The 5196-nt window shown below is 30.4% G+C and overlaps 1 long non-coding RNA gene across 1 annotated transcript; it reads right to left on the bottom strand.

The window, feature by feature from the left end:
- Nucleotides 1–3774: 3774 nt before the first annotated feature.
- On the bottom strand, nt 3775–4970 carry LOC107896116 (uncharacterized). The gene is made up of 3 exons (XR_001683600.2): nt 4673–4970; nt 4171–4268; nt 3775–4067 (listed from the first exon to the last, which is right to left on the bottom strand). It is a non-coding gene; the product is annotated as an uncharacterized lncRNA (long non-coding RNA).
- Between the last annotated feature and the right edge of the window lie 226 nt (nt 4971–5196).

The raw sequence follows: 5196 nt of genomic DNA on the forward strand, positions 1-5196 counted from the left end.
ATAAAGGCAATGTTCTATATTTGGAAATTCGAGAAATCGTGCCCAATCGTGCTGGGTTTCGATTTACCGTTTGACCAGATAGCCAAATATCCTTTTGAAATTTCAAATGCATGAGTTTTGGAAATTATGAGATAATCTTGTACCTGGGGTTCGAAATGTTGTGTCCTACCGTACTGGATATGATATTTTGTTCATTCTGAACGAGAGAATCTCAATATCCAATTCAAGTTATCCAAACACTTTTAAAGGAATTGTATTTTAAAATCTTTTCAAGTTTTCAACATTAGGGCGTTAATTGATCAATACGGTACTAATTTTGGGCGTTGCGAGGGTGCTAATCCTTCCTCGCGCGTAACTGACTCCCGAATCCATTTTCTAGCTTTTTATAGACCAAAAAAGTTGTTTTAATAAACCAAAATGCTTTATTAAAATGATCGATCACAGGGTGACTCGATCACACCTAAACAAAAAGGATTGGTGGCGACTCCATCTTCGCTTTAAAGTCGACCCCCTTTTTTCAAAATAAAAATGGTTTCGACACCTTTGACGTTAACTAAATGATCAACCTTATTATAATAACTAGAGCTATCACTATAATCATGAATGTTTTTACTAATCTCTTACTGATAATATATATTTTTCCACACATTTTGACTTGTTAGTTAACTAACTAAATTACATTGTATTTATTATAAATTATTTGTACTAATTTTAACTAAAATACATAGTATTTTTATTAATTATTTATACTTGTGCAATGACCACTCAATGATGGCAATGAGTATATGTTTAATATTAAAAGAGAGAATAATCCAACAAATATTAATTATTAGTAATTGTATTGTCAAATACTTGCTCGGAGTAACATATCATATTAATTACATTAATATTTTTTTAATAATTAATATTCTTTTTAAAAAATTAAAACTATATAATCATATAATTACAATTAATAGGGAATATAATGATATAATTACACTTAATCAACCAATTGAAATTCTTTATAGTTATAAAAAGGTGTAATTACTAGCCTAGTAATCATACTTTTATCTAATTTACCTTGGGCTAAAAGATTGAAAACATTATTTTAAATGAATCCACCTTATTTCAAAGTTCAAACTCATATAAATGTATGAATTATTTTGTTTTAATTTTCAAGTTTCTATTATAGAAAAATAAACATCAAACATATATTTATTTAGGGATTGTATTTTTAATTTAGCAAAAAGTAGTTTTGTGGGGGAAAATAAAAAATATTTTCAAAGACTAAATAAAGACTTCTTTTCTTACTTTATAATATCATATTTAAAATAATTTTATCTTTTAAAAACAATTTTTTACAATAATGCTAAATCATCTTAAACCAAAATTTTCAAGAGTAACTTTCAAAAGTAATGCTAAATTTACTACTCTATATGTTAATTTTAGTCGTTGATTTAAAAATTTTATTTAAAATTTTATTTATATTTAAATAAAAAATGATGCTATATGTATAGTTTTATAAATTATATATTTGTAATTTTTTCTAAGAATAATTGTAAACTTTTAAAATTATTAATAAAAAATTTTAAATTTTTTTTACAAAATATTTATATCTTTTTATATTTTTTTTCCAAAATTAGTAAAGATGTTTTTGTATCGATTTACTTTATGCTAAGTCGGAGTTTTGGTGTCATTAAGTTTATTTACCCGAACCAATCGATAATTGTTTAAGAAAAATAAAGTGCATAAGTGGTAACCAAAATGGTAGCAAAACTGGGCATTTCTTATAGCACTATGTTAAACAACAACAAAAAAATAGGGGACAAGAAATTGTTTACTCAGTTCAGTTTCTTTACGTTTGTGAAGCTTAACTCAATGAGAAGAATTCACTATCTTTGAACTCAATACAACAAGTGACCTTAGTTCCATCACTCCCCAGTATAGTAACCTCAGTTTTGTATCCAAAAACTAAATCTTTCACCTCTAAGTTCTCCTGTTGAGAACTTAGATTGTAAAACCAAGAAACAAACAATTTTACTCTCTCAATTGCACTATTACAAAAATGTTCCTCATTGAACAAATAAGTGTCATAAACTTATACATGTCTTTCAATATATAGAAATTTTTCAAATTTGCTAACATACTAGAGATCAATTACAATTCAAATACCTATTAAACAACAACTAAAATAGCTAAACACAATATGCTAATAAAGACCAATATAAAGTGAACTATTGAGAGATATGTCTTCAATGCTTCCAATGCAGTCTCCACAAAGCAAGAGATTTGATATGTATGACCCAATCTAATCATCAAAGATTTGTTGTTCTACAAGATGGATCTTCAACTCAACTAATTTGGTTCAAAAGATTTCCAGCTTCAAATGAGGCAAGTTATGTTGCCTATCGAAGTGGCCACTTTCATTGGCACTTTGACAACCACTTAAAAAAACTTGCCCTAACAATAAAACATCTATCAAGGTTGAACAAGTCTTTCATATTTAGAACACGAATCTATCTTCACAAAGTAACCTTTGATCTATCTAAATCTCATCAAATCAATTTATCCGTAATATAAGGGCACAAAAGATCATAAAGTTAACTCAATCTTCTTGGATTGCATGCCTCACTATACTAGGTAAGTATATCACATAAGAATCCTCCAAAAGTATTTTTGCTTGATTCAATCTCTTCTACAATGATGAACACGAGGTTGGATGCACAAAAACCTCAAAAAATGCAAGCAAATAATCAAAATATTTCGGTCAAACATGCCAACAAATAAAGATAAATTATGTGTGGTGCAGTGATAGTGGAAGTGGCCACTTCCATTGGCATTTTGCGAGCCGTATCAAAAACTTGTCTCAATAATCTCCTCATTGGCATTTTTGACCAAAAAGCATGCAACCAATTCTTCAAGCAATGAATGTAATACTAGCATCATCAAAATCAAATTCCAACTCTCCCTTAAAACTTTGTTTATTCTTTTCCCTTTTTTAAGACAAAAATCTAAAAGAACTTTTAGCAAATGTAACCGAAGAAATTTCTCCATAAGCTAAAGTTTTGTCAACCACACAAAGTGATAACATGTATGTGACATCATGAATAAAGAAAACAAATAATAACAATAAGAATGAAAAATAAAAACTCCCTCTTAGTCATACCATCAACACACTCCCCTCAATAAAATGTTTCAGCAAGGGGTACAATCGATTCTAACTCATCAACAATTCCATATATAGGAGATGCAAGTAGTGGAACAACAAAACTCTTTACCACGAGATCTAGAAAGAAATATATTCATCTTGATTTTTCATAAGTTGTTACATTAGTTATCGCTTCAGGTTTTACTAGTACATCAATCAACTATTGATCTTTTTTCACTTATATTTATTTTTGATTGAATATTGGTTGAGTTGCAACTTGCTTTTTAACATTTCCCCTTCTTAGATCTTTCAATATCTTATAACAATGTGGTTTGATATGACCACCCATGCTACAATAATGGCATATAATCATTCTGTTCTTATGTTCCTTCATTCAATGTAATGGCCTCTCATTTTTTCTCTATACAAATTCTTGCTTCTGGCCTTGTACCTTATATTTTAGGTACCACTTTTTTGGTGCCCAACACGAAGATATGGAATGAGCCCTTAATTCATGCCTTATTTAATTAGGATGAGGGTAGCTGCATTATTTGTGTTTCTGTTTTGAGACTTATCAGGTGAATAAATACATTGGTTTGGCAGAGAGATAATAGAGAGTAGTATTCTATTAGAAATGGCTACATAACTCTACTTATTGAAGACTAATCTCCTAATACTAATAGCCAAAATAATTTAAGCCACGTGACTAGGAATTTCTACGTAAGACTATGGTAAATTATAGCGTCATCAAAGATTAAAATTACAACATGGAGACTTTTTTAACAATTATTTACCTACTCTTCACAATCTTTACATAAAAAAATAGTTGCTACTAATGTCATTTGCCCATGATGTAACTCCATACCAGAGATTACTACCCATGTTGTTAGAGATTGTGCCTTCACAAAGGGAGTTTGGGATGTTCTCGTGATAATATGGGCTGCAAATTTGAATGACATTGGGGATTGGTAAACTAATCTTTGGTTTTCCAAGAATAAATTACTTCATAAGAGAGTTTTGCAATCTATACAAAATGTTGTTACCTTTGTTCAAGCTTACATCCTTGAACTGGACACGTTGAGTGCTACAAATTCCGGCTCTTCATCGTTTCAATTGGGAAGGTGGTCTCTTCCGGTGAACCCTTTTGTTAAGGAAAACTTGATGTAAGTTTTAAAACAAACACAAAAAATCTAGTACTGGGTCACAGTTAGAAACTACAAGGCCCTTGTTATGGCATTGTGCGTACACGAGAACATAAATTTATGTAATTCATTTGTTGTTGAGGCCATCGCCTATATCCAAGCCTTCCAATTTGTAACGGGTTTGTGGTTTTTAACACGTTAAAATAGATGGAGACTCATTTTAAGTCATCAAGAAGTCTATTTCAACAAAAGAGAATAAATCTGAGATTAGTGCACATGTTATAGATAAGAAAGCAACGTCTCAAAGATTCTTGTAGTGTCAATTCAATATATTCAGAAAGCCTCAAACATTTCAACCCATCAACTAACAAAGGAGGGGTTTAATCAGAAATGAAGTACTTACTGAATGCTGGAAGTTATAGGGAGTGTGACGCTGTTTGTGGAAGCAAACCGTTAATGGGTTGACCCACCAAACTGAAGTTGAGAGTAAGTCAATTCTTGATGAACGAATTCTCTCAAAATCTTGAAGCTTCATTCCATGCATAGTGGTTGTCCTCTTAAACTATGAAATGTTTATGCTTCTATGGAAGATTTCAGGTTCCATTGAAAGGATTTGCTGATTTTTCTTTTCGGCAATGAACAAATGGGGTGAATAAGGTTATGGTTGTTGTTTTTCAAGTATTTTGTCTTCTGTTAGGTAGTTTTCGTTTCTGGCCAATTGAATGGCCTAGATTTTGGTGGTTTGTATTCCCAAGTCGTCGGGATGGATTTAGGGGCGTTGGGAGGTTGCATTTCTTAGAATTTTGTGATTTTTAAATTTTATATATAAATTATTATATATTTTAGATTTGGTATTAATATTGTACAACATTTGCCCTCTTTAATAAATTGTATTTCATATAATTCGCCCCCTTAGGTCATAAAGAT

This window comes from Gossypium hirsutum, chromosome A10 (genome assembly GCF_007990345.1).
Source record: "Gossypium hirsutum isolate 1008001.06 chromosome A10, Gossypium_hirsutum_v2.1, whole genome shotgun sequence".
NCBI classification, from domain to species: Eukaryota; Viridiplantae; Streptophyta; class Magnoliopsida; order Malvales; family Malvaceae; genus Gossypium; species Gossypium hirsutum.